Here is a 16,653-nt window from a genome sequence, read left to right on the forward strand (position 1 = left end):
GGAGAAATATTTTATTCAAACGAGGAGGTGATTGCAGCAACTAATAGCTATTTTGCAGAGCTGGACAATTCCTATTATTTTGAAGGGATCAACAAATTAGAACAGCACTGGACGAAGTGTATAAGTCCAAAAAAAAAAAAAAATGTCAAAAAATAAAAAAGGTTTACCCCAAACGCGTAAGTAGTTTTTATTTTTGCACGGACTTTTCAAACGCCCCTCGTAAAGTATTGTTATACTCAAAACAACTTTACATTCCCTATGGCAGATAACCCCTAACATTTTTGGCAATATCATTTTACATTGGTAGTTTTTACAATCCCCACTCTGATTTTATAGTATTAGTAGTAATAACCTGCACAGAGTGTCATGGTAAAGGGTATATGTTATTCTTGTGGGTGCTGGCTGGTGGACAGATCTCATCGATGGCCAACTCAGTTCACATCGTTCAAACTCTTACTCATGTGATTTTGATTGCATATTGTATTACCTTTTCAAACAAATCTCCAGCATGTTCCCTTGTCAGACGTAATAAATTTCTCCTTACTGTTGGGCCAATTCCCTAAAATTTTTGAAGTAGTGGAACTGGTTCCTCCCTTTAAAAGAGATGAAAAGAGTGAAGTTAATAACTACGGACCTATCTTGGTCCTATCAAGAATATCCCAGGTTCTTGACAAATCAGTGTATGATCGTGTTATCAAGTCTCTGGAAACAACTATTTCTAGAGCACTCATCAGTTTGGCTTTAGAAAAGGGAGATCAATAAACAGTGCCCTATATTGATTTCTAAATGACATTTATAATGCACACAATGATGAGAAGCATACAGCAGAAGTATTCCTTGACCTCACAAAGGTCTTCAGTCTCATCAACTGAGAATTACTCATAAAGAAACTGCTACAGTATGGAATTAGGAGAAAATGCAATGACTGGATTAGATCATATCTCTCAGACAGAGTACAATGAGTTTTAATCACTTCAAAATATGTTGGAAGCATACAGCCATTGGAGCAAGTAGTAAGACAGGGCATTCCTCAAGGTTCTGCTTCTGGTTATTATAGTTATCAGTGTCTCTCAGAAAGGTCTAACAGTAATGTTTGCTGATGATACCAATATACTCAAATCACTGTGCTAATAAATTCCATGACATGCTCTCTGATACAGACACCAAGTAGGTAAATTGATTAAACAAACAAACTTGCTGAATAAGGACAAAGCTGTGTATATAAATTTTCGCCAATCACCAACAGTTTCATCAAGGATAGATGATGTCAAATTTGAAATGTGTGTATAAACCAAGAAGTAGTCATGGAATCCTTGGGAGTTTGTATAGATGACTCTCTGTGGTGGGACAAACATCAAAAAAAGTTTGTAAACAGACTGAGTCCTGAGTAAAGTCTGTGACATTGAAACACTAAACTCCACATAGATTTCCCTTGTACACTAAGTACTCACATTGCATTGCATTCTGAGGTGTCTTGCACAGGTAGATATTTGTTATGCAGCAGGGATTAGTCAGAATAATAAGAAGAGTTTCTCTCTCCTCTGCCACAAAGATCCATTTCTGGAGCTCAGTATGTTTGGGTCCTGTCTCCTCATCGCTCATAGGTTGCCTAAAGGATGCTGCATTCTCGGAATGCTGTACAATTCGAGCAAATAACTTTAATAGTTTTATTTCAGTAACGCAGATGGCAGATATTTAACTCTGAATTTACAATGGTGTTGCAAACAATCAAGAGTCCTTTGCTGTATGCGAGGTCCATCTAAGCAATTGGTATGGATCACACGTCACTGCTATCGTATTGCTCTCTGCTAGGCCGCGTCTAATACTGTTCGGCTGAGGCTGGCAGGAGCAGTGCTTATATTCTCTTCAGCTAGAGGGCGCTCCTGTCACGGTGTGGTCCTTGTCAGCGGGCTACTGGTTGACGTCCTCTCACCGCCGTTTTTGCTCCTGCAATCTCCGTCTGCGTGCTGGCACTTGTCGATACACTGGAACACAGTATCCTGCCACTCCCTTGAATTTATGTTCATGAAGAAGAGTGTTTTACACGAAAATTCACACATTTAAAAAAAATTGCCAGATTCATCATTCCAATTACATATCTATAGTTAGTCAACTACCATATAAGGACACAGCATTGTAAGGCACATTAGAGCTGTTCTGTACAAAAAGTTACCTTAAAGCTTGAAATCAAATAGAGAACGATTAAGAGCAAAAGTAAACATTTTACTTCAGAAAAACTGCTTCTATATAATTGAGGAATTTATGAATATTGATCTAAATAAAGTTAATATTGAATTATCTTTCATAAGTTTATAGCTGATTTAGTTCTTTCTACAGATGTAACTGACGTTTTATCGTATTATGAGTTAATTACATTTATACAAATTATTCTTGTGATTTGTTACATATCCATTTGCAAGAACACACGAAAGGATTTCTGGGACCAATAAAAATCAAATCGGAAGTAGAATTTGACCGAATATATATATATTTCACCACTCTGCCTAAAGAAATCACAGTCTCAGGTGTAATAGTTCGTGGTACTATGTTTTATAGTGAATCATACTTCTTGTTATTGTAGTTCTTGGTCCAAAGACCCTTTTGATTCAGCTCTCCATGCTGGTCTACCTGTTGAAAGTCTCTTCATCTCTGCGTAGCTCCTGCAATTGACATATACGTGGAACAGTATACTGTAGTCAAGCCCCTGTCTCTCTTCATTAGTTATCTTCAGTATTATTCTATGGTATTACATTACAAAAGCTTCTGTTCTCTTCTTGCCTGTACTGTTCATCATCCCTGATTTAATTCCTTATAACGCTACAGTCTAGATAAATTGTTTGAGAAGAAATTTCCTCTCACTTAAATTTATACTAGACTAGAGAGCCACCCTGACTTCACACAGGTAGCACTAAGCATCTACAACCAGATGACTTGTCTGGCAAAGCAGTAATTTTGTTTACGCGCCACTGCATTAGAGTTATAACAAAAATTCAGAGAACAACATTAGGTAACTGAATTTCATTACTTCCATATAACTTAAACAATTTAAGCACTGCACACCAGGAAAGTTCTCAGGAGGCACATATGTTATCTGTTGCACATTTAATTGGCATTCGGAGTAACGTCTCATGGGAACAATGGGAGCTGCAAGTTACTTTGCCATCCGACCCACGCAGCTGCTGTGCTGCTACAGCATGTCCTTTCCAACTGCAACGAAGTTCTACACAAGCTAAAATTTCTCATCAACTGCCCAACTCCAGTGCCAGTTCGGCACAAGCTACATTTTCTGTGTTACTGTTTCCAGCATTTCCCTATACTCACTTCAAACATTAAATACATACCAACAAATCTGTTCTTACCAGTTTTAATATGTCGCACTTTGCACTGCAGTTGGGTGACCTTACACCTGTCTCCTGTGCCCACTAATCTTCCTTATGAATTGTTTTATCTATTAGTAAAAACTGAATCAAAATCCCTACAGTAAATCCTGAGATTAGCCAAACCTACAGACAGAAACTATCTATACCATTACTACACAAGTCACCTGACAGTGTGTGGCAGAGTATACTTCTGGTACTACTAATTGATCCCACCTTCCCTGTTTCATCTGTGAATGGAGCATGGGAAGACTGACTGTCAGTAAGCCTCTGTATTTGCTATAATTTCTCTAATGTTCTCATTGTGGTTGTGGTCATTTCACAAGATGTGTGTGGGATGAAATAATATGTTGTCGGACTCTTCCCGGGAAGTGCTGTGTCAAAAGTTCAATAGTGAATCTCTCTGTGATGCCCAATGCTTGTCTTGTAGCATCTTCCATTGGAGTTTGTTGAGCATCTCTGCAATGCTCTCGTGCCGACTAAATGACGAAACTCGCAGCTCCTCATTGGATCTTCTCTACGTCTTCTCTCTGTTGTAGCTGGTGTCTCAAACTGATGAACAATACCCAAGAATTATTCGAACAAGTGCTTTGTAAGCCATTTCTTTCATGGATGAGTTACATTTCCTGAAGATTCTTGGCATTTGATTTTCCTACTAAGTGTTTTATGTGGCCATTGCAGTTAAGGTTAAGTTGCTCTTAGATATTTTACAGTATATACTGTTTCAAGAAATTTGTCTTCTGTAGTGTAGTTGTAGAGCAGTCGATTTCTTTTCACTTTATGTGCAATATGTAATATTTATTTATGTTCAGAGTCAACTGCCAATCCCTGCACCATTTATTAATCCTCTGTAGGTCATTTTGCAAATCTATACTGTAGTCTGACATTGCTATTTTCTTATAGAAAACCACATCATCTCTGAACAGTCTTAAAGAGCTTCTGACACTTTCTGTTATATCATTTATGTACATTGTAAACAGTAATTGTCCTATAACACTCCCTAACCGTAACCCAGAAATTACCTTTACATCTGTTGATTCTGTTCCATTAACAGTGGCGTGTTGAGTTCTATGTGCAAGGAAATCCTGAAGCCAGTCACAAATCTGGTATGATACTCAGTAAGCTTGTATTTTTTTCACCAAACGGCAGTAGGGACTTTGATTTGCAGTTAGATAGATAGCTGTCAGCATATTCCTCTATTTCAGGGAAAGTTTCCTCACTGTAATCAGTCTGAAATTTATATCCCATTACTTCAGTTGCCATCAACCTAAATAGTGGAACTCTTCTATTACTTTTAATGTTTCATTTTCTAACACAATTCACTCAGCATCACCTAATTCAACTGCATTAAATTACCTTTGTTTTCATTTTGTATACGTTGACATTAAAACTTCATTTCAAGACACTGCTGATTTGGTTCAGCTATCTTCCAAGTTCTTTGCCATCTCTGATATAATTACAATGCATTTCACAAACCTAAAAGTTTTTATTTCTTCTCCCTTATCTTTAATTTCTTTTCCAAGTTTCTCATTGGTTTTCTTTACTGCCTGCTCTATGTGCAGATTAAATGAAACTCATTTGCTGTTGATGATAAAAATCAGTTTCAGCTTAACTGTATCTACACTGTCACAACACAAGACGCAACAAATAATGTAGATGTGCATAGTTCAGAATGAAATTATACACTCAGGTAGTACATATATCTTTAGAAATAACCTATTTTTGAAAATATAATTTAATTGGATACATAAAAATCTTACTCATGAAGTGGTAGCATAAGAACCCATATTTAGAGGTATTGAAATTTGCAGTCTTCTGGCAGGAGGGTTGAAGGTGAAGCTCTTTCTCTTCATCCATCTTCCTTCCCTTTCAACTCTTCTGCCAGAAGGAGCCACTGGCTCTGAAAGCTTGCAAATTTCAATACCGTTATATGTGTGTTCTCATGCTACCGTGTTGTGAGTAGATTTTTTTGTCTATCCAACTATGTTACACATTGGTGGTAAGATGTTCAACAAACTCCAATTGACTTAAAGTGAGAAATTTGGAATTCCTTCCAATTCAAAAGAAAATTTAAAAATCTCATTGTCCACTCTTTCTACAAATTATTTTAATATTTGGATTCAAGGACTGAGAAGTTCTGTTAGCTACAAGTACCTGTGTTTGTGATAAAGCTGTATTACAAGAAGTAATTTGCTATAAGAAAGATTCAGTATTTACAGAAATATTTTCTTTGAAAAATACCAATGTAATCAAGAAAACATTAAGCTACTAATAGCAGATAAATAGCAGCTAGCTATATCATAAGACAGGAGATAGGGATTAAATTCAGATGCAATAAGCATGAATAGCATTTAGCAGTATAATTTATCATTTCTTCATGATAGAATCTACGGATAAACCTAGATTTAATTAATTAATTCTAAACTGCTGCCTCCATATTTTATTCCAACTGCAGACATTTTTCTGTACAATTTGTAGTTAATCCTTCACTCCGCCCCCCCCCCCCCCCCCCCATCCCCCCGTGTTTTATCCCTGATAACTTCAGAATCTCAAAGAGTGTATTCCAGTCAAGAAATATGCCAAGTACACACTCAAAGTATGTTCTGGAGAATACGTTTTCTGTGGTGTGTTAAGCAGAACAGTATACTGGTTTCCTGGTAATCTGCTCTAATAATGAGTGATAATATTGCTTTGATGCATACCTTGTTTTGCAAACTCTATCTTGACCTGGACCATAATGAGCTAATGGGATGTTCAGATAAATCTTTCCATGGGGGATAAAAAGGACATAGCTTGCATTTCACACCAGGAGGAGCTGCTGCTGGATGGCAAGTTTTTGTGTACCTGGAAATGGTTAAAGGCAGAAATCACATCGCCAAAACGGAGGACCAGAAGGAAAGCTTCAAAAACAAACTCAAAGGGCAGTTTAAATTGAAAAAGCTAGGAGGAGGGCCAAATTGCTTGGGCATCAGGATCATTCCACAAATTAAGGTCTATGTTTCAATCTAGTACACTTCTATTGGTCAGGAATGCCATTTTTACCAGTGGTAGTGTGCTTTCTATTTCATCCTTCCTCCATCCATCATGGGTTATTTTGTTGCCTAGGTAGCAATTCTTAAACTTCGTCTCCTTCATCATCCCCAATTCTAATGTTTCTTGGTATTCCCATTTCTTCTACATCCCATTCTCTTGTCTTTCTTTGATTTACTCTCAGTTCATATTCTGCACTCCAGTACTAAATTGGTGATCCCTTATCCTCGTTTTGCTTTTGTTGATTCAAGGTGAAAAAAGAGCTTTATAACAAACACGGGTACTTGTAGCTAACAGAACTTCTCAGTCCTTGAATATAGATATCAAGATCAGCCAGGCAGCCTTAGCTGACCGAGACAGGCGCAGCAACAGGGAAGTAACCGAAATTGTGTCATTTACGAGTTCCTAAACAGGAGCTAATTTTATTGTATCATCTGTGTGCTTTAATAGTGTAGTTTCTTGAGTTTCTGCATGTAAATTTAATAGCCAATAGCCACAGTTGTCGCGTTTTCATCTGCATCAGAAAGTAAACCGATTTTGTGATATAGTACAAGTTCCCAATCAGGGGCAAATTATTTAGTTTCACCTGAGTGCTTTGGTAGTTAGGTTTGAGAATATCTGTGTATTACTAGACACAGTTGCATTTCCATCAGGGTCTAGAGTAGAGTTGCGCAGCATGTGCCGATAGTCTGTTTATCTGCATAGTTTAGTTTTCCACGGTCTTTAGTATGGACAGGGACTGCGACTGTTGTGTGCGGATGCGAGCCGAGTTGGTGACACTTCACTCTCAGCTTCAGGCTGTGATGGCCTCGGTTACACAGCTTGAGGCTGCAGTGGATCGGCGCCACTTTTGTGGGCCGGCCATGGGGATCCAAAGGACATCCAGCACGTCAAGAGTCCTGTGATCAGTCCTCATCAGTGGCCAACCCAATTACTGCTTGCGCTAAGGCTAACCCTTCACCTGTGGTAGAGTGGGAGGTCACCCCGGGGCGAAGCAGGTGGCGAAAGACTTCTCAGGTGGCCACATGTAAGGCCTCCCCGGCTTTGTGTGACAAACAGGTTCCAGGTGCTGTTTGTGGTTGACACTGTCGCTGAGCCAGATGCTGTTGCCTGTCCTGTTTCAGAGGAAGCCACTCGGCCTGCACGATCCAGGCAATCGCAGAGGGTGGGATTACTGGTAGTTGGGAGCTCCAATGTTAGGTGCGTTATGGGGCCCCTTAGGGACTTGGCTGACAAGAAGGGTAAGAAAACTGGGTGGAGTCATTCCAGATGTGGAAAGGGTCCTCCCGGATGTCATGAGGAGCACAGGGTGCAGCCAACTGCAGGTGGTTGCTCACGTCAGTACCAGTGATGTGTGTCACTTTGGATCAGAAGAGATTCTCTCTGGTTTCGAGCGGCTAACAGAAGTGGTAAAGGCTGCCAGTCTTGCTTGCAAGATGAAAGCAGAGCTGATCATTTGCAGCATAGTCGACAGCACTGATTGCGGACCTCTGGTACAGAGCCGAGTGGAGGGTCTGAATCAGAGGTTCAGACTGTTCTGTGACCGTGTAGGCTGCAGATTTCTCGACTTGCGCCAAAGGGTGGTTGGGTTTCGGGTTCCGCTGTCCACTAGACGCAGGAGGTGGCTACACGGGTAGCAGGGGCTGTGTGTGAAAAAGGGTGCAGGCTGAACATAGGAAGAACGTAGATACAGGAACCATTGGTATAACAGTTGTAAATTGTCGAAGCTGTGTTGGGAAAGTATCAGAGCTCCAAGCGCTAATAGAAAGCACTGATGCTCAAATTGGTATAGGCACTAAAGCTGGATATAAGCTCAGCTGAAATTTTTGCGAAGAACCTAACGGTGTTCCAAAAGGATAGGCTAAACAAGGTTGGTGGTGGTATGTTTGTTGCTGTCAGAAGTAGTTTATCTTGTCACCAAATTGAAGTAGAAACTTCCTGTTAATTAGTATCAGCAGAGGTCATTGTTGGCAACCAGAATAAAATAATAATTGGATCCTTTTACCACCTCTCAATTCAAATGATACAGTTGCTGAAATGTTCAAAGAAAACTTGAGTTTGATTTAAAACCTATACCCGACTCATATGATAATACTTGGTGGTGACTTTAATTTACCCTCGATATGTTCATGAAAATACATGTTTAATTCCGGAGGTATGCATAAAATATCATCCGAAATTGTGCTAAACGCATTCTCTGAAAATTATTTCGAGCAGTTAGTTCAGGAGCCCACGCGAATAGTAAACGGTTGCGAAAACACTACTCAAGAAAGATGGTAGGAGTAATCCACTAAATTACAGGTCCATATCGTTAACGTTGATATGTTGCAGGATTCTAGAACATATATTGTGTTCGAAAATTATGAATTACCTCAAAGAAAACGGTCTATTGACACACAGTCAACATGGGTTTAGAAAGCATCATTCCTGTGAAACACAACTAGCTCTTTATTCACATGACTTGTTGAATGCTATTGACAAGGTATTTCAGATCAATTCCGTATTTCTGGATTTCGGGAAGGCTTTTGACACTGTACCACACAAGCAGCTCGTAGTGAAATTGCATGCTTATGGAATATCGTCTCAGTTATGTGACTGGATTTACGATTTCCTGTCAGAGAGGTCACAGTTCATAGTAATTGACGGAAAGTCATCGAGTAAAACAGAAGTGATTTCAGGTGTTCCCCAAGGTAGTGTTATAGGCCCTTTTCTGTTCCTTAACTATATAAACGATTTTGGAGACAATCTAAGCAGCCGTTTTTGGTTGTTTGCAGATGGCGCTGTCATTTATCGACTAATAAAATCATCAGAAGATCAAAACAAACTGCAAAACGATTTAGAAAAGATATCTGAATGGTGTGAAAAGCGGCAATTGACCCTAAATAACGAGAAGTGTGAGGTCATCCAGATGAGTGCTAAAAGGAATTCGTTAAACTTCGGTTACACAATAAATCAGTCTAATCTAAAATCAGTAAATTTAACTAAATACCTAGGTATTACAATTACGAACAACATAAATTGGAATTACGAACAACATAAATTGGAAAGGACACATAGAAAATGTTGTGGGAAAGGCTAATCAAAGGCTGCGTTTTATTGGCAGGACACTTAGAAAATGTAACAGACCTACTAAGGAGACTGCCTACACTACGCTTGTCCGTCCTCTTTTAGAATACTGCTGCGCAGTGTGGGATCCTTACCAGGTAGGACTGATGGAGTACATCGAAAATGTTCAAAGAAATGCAGCATTTTTTGTATTATCGCGAAATATGGGAGAGAGTGTCACAGAAATGATACGGGATGGGGGCTGGAAATCATTAAAAGAAAGGTGTTTTTCGTGGTGATCGAATCTTCTCACGGTATTCCAATCACCAATCTTCTTCTCCGAATGCGAAAATATTTTGTTGACACCGAGCTACATAGGGAGGAATGATCACCACGATAAAATAAGGGAAGTCAGAGCTCGTACAGAAAGATATTGGTGTTCATTCTTTCCACGCGCTATACGAAATTGGAATAATAGAGAATTGTGAAGGTGGTTGATGAACCCTCTGCCAGGCACTCGAATGTGATTTGCAGAGTATCCATGTAGATGTACATGTAAATTTGTAGAAAGGGTGGGTAAAGTTCATCTTATATTTTCCTTTCAAGACAGTGTTCATTCCATTCAATTGTTCCTTCACGTCCTTTGCTGTCTCTGACAGAATTACAATGTCATCAGCAGATGTCAAGATTTTTATTTCTTCTCCGTGAATTAGTTCCTTTGCCAAATTTTGCTTTTGTTTCCTTCACTGCTTGCTCTATACACGGATCAAATAACATTCGGGATAGGCTACAATCCTGTCTCATTCCCTTCTCAATCACTGCTTCCCTTTTGTGCCCCTCGACTCTTATAACTGCCGTCTGGTTTCTATACTAATTTTAAGTAGCCTTTCGCCCTCCTGTATTTTACCCCTGCCACCTTCAGAATTTGAAAGAATTTTAGTCAGGATTGTCAAAAGCTTTCTCTAAGTCTACAAATGCTAGGAACGTAGGTTTCCCTTTCCTTAACCTATGTTCTAAGATAGGCCGTAGGCTAAGTATTGTCTCACATGCTCCAACATTTCTATGGAATCCAAACTGATCTTCCCTGAGGTCGGCTTTTACCAGTTTTTCCATTTGTCTGTAAAGAATTCGTGTTAGTATTGTGCAACCATGACTTATTAAACAGATAATTTTGTAATTTTCACATCTGTCAGCACCTGCTTTCCTTGGAACTGGAATTATTATATTATTCTTGAAGTCTGAGAGTATTTTACCTGTCTCATACATCTTGCTCACCATATGGAAGAGTTTTGGCATGGCTGACCCTCCCAAGGCCATCAGCAGTTCTAACGGAATGTTGTCTACTGCTAGGGTCTTGTTTCAATGGTCTTGTTTTGACTTGGGTCTTTCAGTTCTCTGTCAAATTCTTCACACAGTATCATATCTCCCATCTCATTTACGTCCTCTTCCATTTCCATAATATTGCCTTCGAGTACATCACCCTTGTATAGGCCTTCTATATACTCCTTCCACCTTTATGCTTTCCGTTCTTTGCTTAGGGCTGGTTTCCATCTGATCTCTTGATATTCATAAAAGAGTTTCTCTTTTCTCCAAAGGTCTCTTTAATTTTCCTGTAGGCAGTATCTGTCTTATCCCTAGTGATATATGCTTCTACATCCTTACATTTGTCCTCTAGCCAGTCCCACTTTTCCATAATGCACTTCCTATTGAACTCATTTTTGAGATGTTTGTATTCCTTTTCACTTGCTTCCTTTATTACAGTTTTATATTTTCTCCTTTCACCAATTAAATTCAACATCTCTTGTGTTACCTGAGGATTTCTACTAGCCCTCATTTTTTTAGCTACTTGATCCTCTGCTGCCTTTACTATTTAATCTCTCAAAGCTACCTATTCCTCTTCTACTGTATTCCTTTCCTCTATTCTTGTCAATCGTTCCCTAATGCTCCCTCTGAAACTCTCAACAACCTCTAGTTCTTTCAATTTTTCCTGGTCCCATCTCGTTAAATTCCTACCTTTTTGTAGTGTCTTGAGTTTTAATCTACAATTCACAACCAATAAATTGTGATCAGAGTCCACATCTGCCGTGGGCATGTCTTACAATTTAAAACCTGGTTCCTAAATCTCTGTTTTACCATTATATAATCAATCTGAAACCTTCCGGTGTCTTCAAGTCCCTTCCACATATACAACTTTCTTTCACAATTTGTAAGCCAAATGTTTGCGATGAGTAAGTTATGCTCTGTGCAAAATTCTACCAAGTGGCTTCCAGTTTCATTCCTTGCCCCAGTCCATATTCAACTACTACATTTCCTTTTCTTCCTTTTCCTATTATCGAATTCCAGTCCCCAATGACTATTAAATTTTCGTCTCCCTTAACTAACTGAATAATTTCTTTTAGTTCATCATACATTTCTTCAATCTCTTCATCATCTGCAGAACTAGCTGGCATACAAACTTGCACTACTGTGGTAGTCCATGACCTTCGTGTCTCTCTTCACTTGATCTTAAGACATCAAAAGCTCTTTCAAATTCTAATTCTGGATGCTTTGTCTCTTCCCTGTCAACTCCTGTTTCTTCATCCATCACATCATCAAAGAAGTTCTTCCCCTCATAGAGGTCTTTAATATACTCTTTCCACCTATCCACTCACCTTCTCTGCATTTAACCGTGGAATTCCCATTGCACTCAATTTTAAAATTAAAATTTAAAACTGCCTTGATTGCAGTCTTGTTAAAATATTTTTTATTGGAGTGAGTGACCGGTTTCGACTCTATGAAAGAGTCATTTTCAGACTCCGGAGTGGTGGACAGACACTGCTAGATGAGCTCCGTCGACCCTCGATGCTCGTGTAACTGCTCAATTTTTCTGCCTTTGCTTTAAATTTCACTGAAGGTTGTTTTGACTTTTCTGTATGCTGAGTCGGACCTTCCAACAATCATTTCTTTTTCGATTTCTTCACATTTTTCATGTAGCTTCCTTAATCTCCATATTTATTTCATTCCTAAGTGACTTGTAATTCTGTATTCTTGAATTTCTGTTAACATTTTTGTACTTCCTTCTTTCGTCAATCGAGTGAACTGTTGTTTTTATTTACATACAGTTGCATGTAGGCCAAATTTGTGGAATCATATTTTCATGTTTATCTGTAATTTAACTGACTTATTCTTAATAAACTATTACATTTATCATCAGTGAAGAGTGCTTGACTTGCCATAAAATTGTTAGGTCGGGACTTTGGTGTGATGGGTGCTCTAGTTTTTTCCATGTGGGTGACTGTAGTGGCGTGGGAATAGGGGAAGTAAAGGAGACTCATCAGTGGTTTTGTAGGATATGTAGTAGAGATAGGAATATACTAGAACAGGATGGGAAAATTGCCACCCTTCAGGCTGAGTTAGACAAGGCAAGGGGAGATCTTGACAGGTTAAGTAGGGAAGTGGCAACAGGCAACAGGAGGAACAGGCCTAGAACTTTGTCTGACAACTTCGTGGTGAATGTGGAAAATAGATTTGACCTGTTGCTTCAGCTAGAAGCTGGTGAGCCTCAAGCAGTTGCAGGTATAGACAGGGCACAACAAACTTTCAGCAGCAAATTGAAAAGTAATAATATAGGGAAATCAGTAAAGAGAAAGTGTTGTTGTTAGGTAGTTCCCATGGAAGAGGTATTGGCCAACTTTTGCAGGAACTAGGATCAGAATACCAGGTCACCAATTTTTTTAAACATACTGCTGCCTGGAGCAGGTGACAGAGGATATAGGATCACTTTGTAAAGATTTCACTAAGGAAGACACCGTGGTTATAGTGGGTGGGCCAGGTAATAGTATTGACAGAGATCCTAGGTACAGTATACAGGGTGTTACAAAAAGGTATGGCCAAACTTTCAGGAAACATTCCTCACACACAAATAAAGAAAAGATGTTATGTGGACATGTGTCTGGAAACGCTTAATTTCCATGTTAGAGCTCATTTTTGTTTCGTCGTCCACCTACGCTCAATGGAGCACATTATCATGATTTCATACGGGATACTCTACCTGTGCTGCTAGAACATGTGCCTTTACAAGTACAACACAACATGTGGTTCATGCACGATGGAGCTCCTGCACATTTCAGTCAAAGTGTTCGTACGCTTCTCAACAACAGATTCGGTGATCGATGGATTGGTAGAGGCGGACCAATTCCATGGTCTCCACGCTCTTCTGACCTCAACCCTCTTGACTTTCATTTATGGAGGCATTTGAAAGCTCTTGTCTATGCAGCCCCGGTACCAAATGCAGAGACTCTTGGTGCTCGTATTGTGGACGGCTGTGATACAATACGCCATTCTCCAGGGCTGCATCAGGGATTCCATGCGACGGAGGGTGGATGCATGTATCCTCGCTAACGGAGGACATTTTGAACATTTCCTGTAACAAAGTGTTTGGAGTCATGCTGGTACGTTCTGTTGCTGAATGTTTCCATTCCATAATTAATGTGATTTGAAGAGAAGTAATAAAATGAGCTCTAACATGGAAAGTAAGCGTTTCTGGACACATGTCCACATAACATATTTTCTTTCTTTGTGTGTGAGGAATGTTTCCTGAAAGTTTGGCCATACCTTTTTGTAACACCCTGTAGAGTGTGACCTGGCAAAGATTGCACCGAGCGAAGTGGCGCAGTGGTTAGCACACTGGACTCACATTCGGTAGGACGAAGGTTCAATCCCGCGTCCGGCCATCCTGGTTTACGTTTCCTGTGATTTCCCTAAATAGCTCCAGGCAAATGCCGGGATGGTTCCTTTGCAAGGGCACGGCCGACTTCCTTCCCCATCCTTCCCTAATCCAATAGGACTGATGACCTTGCTGTTTAGTCTCTTCCCCCAAACAACCCAACCCAACCCCCAAAGATTGCATCAGCATCGAAACATACTAGTGTTGAGTTTGTATCTGTTCCCAAGCACCATGACGGGCCTAATTTGAACTCATCTGTCAAGAGAGTTAATTTGGAGTTGGAACAGCTGCTTATGTCAGGTGCAGGTTCACACATTGGTGTGGTTCCTGTTGATTCTGTCAATAGGTAGGATTATACTAGGCATAGCATTCACCTCAACAGGAAAGGGAAGGGTAAACTGGCTGGGAAAATAGGGGTAAACTGGCTGGGAAAATAACAGGAAAGGGGGAGGCACTGTCATGAGTGATAAAATACCAGTGGTTATAGGGTTCAGAAAAGACCCTTTTTTAGGGTAGGGAGGAAAGAAAGAAACCAAGTTTTAAGAGAGGTTAGGATTAATTCTAGCTTATTACATCAGCATAAACAGCTATTGGTTAAGCATTTTCAACAATCAGCAGAAATTTCAACTCTACCCAATGTTAACTCAGTCAATGTGAAATGTCAGCTACCTTTATTGCATCAAAATATTTGAGGACTGAGAAATAAAATTAATGAATTAATTATCTACCTAGATGAATTAGAGTCCTCAAAAACAACTGACATAATCTGCCTCTCTGAACATCATGTGACCACTGGTATAAAACTTTTAAGTGTTACAGGATTTAGGTTAGCATCTCACTTTTGTAGAGCAGAAATGGAGAACGGAGGAGTTGCCACATTCATCAGGAACTGTCATAAATTTAAGAACATAGACATTCATAAATTTTGCCTAGAACACCATATGGAAGCATGTGCAACAGAAGTAGAATTTAACAAAAAATCCTTCATAATATTAAGTGTATATCAAGCATCTGCAGGTAACTTTAATCTGTTCATAAACCACCTTGAAGCTGTACTGGCCAATTTACCAACCACAAACAAAGAAATAGTGGTTGCTGGTGACTTCAGTGCAGATTTCCTTAAAGACTCTCCCAATAAGAACTTATTTGAGTTAGTAACACTATCATTCAACTTAATTTCCACTGTAAAGTTCCCCACTAGGGTAGCCAATTGCTCGCAAAAAGCCATTGATAATATCTTCATAGAAAAGTCCAATGAACAGAATTATATTACAAAACCAATAGTCAATGGTCTCTCAGACCATGACATACAGTTCCTTCTGTTAAATGTTAATACTGAACAGAATATAAAATCTGTTAAATCTGAGCTCAAGAGCAAAATCAATAAGCCAAATTTGATTATTTTAGGGCACTCCTTAGAGACTTTCACTGGAGTGATGTTTACAATGCTCATGACATGAATGAAAAAATAACACTTTTGCCCATAAAGTGCTTACCTTATCTGAACACTGTTTTCCCCCCCAAAACTAATCATGGTTAGAGCAAAGTCTACAAAGAAGTCATGGATTACTCAAGGAATAGAGCTATCTTGTAAAACAAAAAGAAAACTGTATCTGTCAATCCGAAACGGTTCTGATGCTGATGCTTAGCACATTACAAGAAATACTGCAAAATACTAAAGACTGTAATATGGACATCAAAGCAAATATATTACAAGGAAAAGATAGTCATAATCAGATAACAAAATAAAGACAAGATATAGTGAAGGATGAGACCGGTAGAACCAGAAATGAAGAGGGACAAATAGCATTAAGAGTAAATGATACATTGTTGACAGATGTGTATAGTGTTGCAGAACATTTTAACAAACATTTTATAGCTGTTATTGAAAAGATGATGATGTCAGGTTATGTAGATGCTGCTATGGAATACCTCAGACCAGAATTTCAAGTAACTTCCAAGTAACTCCCTCGCTACACCAGCAGAAGTAATGTCCATCATAAAATATTTAAAATCAAAAACATCTAGTAGGTATGATGAAATATCAACAAAGTTAATTAAAGAATGTGATTCTCAGTTAAGTAACATATTAAGCTATCTGTGTAACCACTTGTTTATCAGTGAACTATTTCTTGAATGGTTGAAATATGCTGAAGTTAAGCCACTGTTTAAGAAGGGAGATAAAGAAATAGCATCAAATTTACATACAATTTCACTTTCGCCAGCATTCTCAAAAATTTTAGAAAAGGTAATGTACAATCAGCTTTATAACCATCTTATCACAAATAACATACTGTCAAAGTCACAGTTCGGATTTCTGAAGGGTTCTGATACTGAGAAGGCTATGTACACTTACAGTGAAAATGTACTTAAATCATTAGACAGAAAATTGCAGGCAACTGGTATATTTTGTGATCTGTCAAAGGCATTTGACTGTGCAAATCACAATATCCTTTTAAGTGAATTAGAATATTATGGTGCAACGGGAAAAGCTGC

The sequence above is a fragment of the Schistocerca cancellata genome, chromosome 1 (assembly GCF_023864275.1).
Source record: "Schistocerca cancellata isolate TAMUIC-IGC-003103 chromosome 1, iqSchCanc2.1, whole genome shotgun sequence".
Lineage (NCBI taxonomy): Eukaryota > Metazoa > Arthropoda > Insecta > Orthoptera > Acrididae > Schistocerca > Schistocerca cancellata.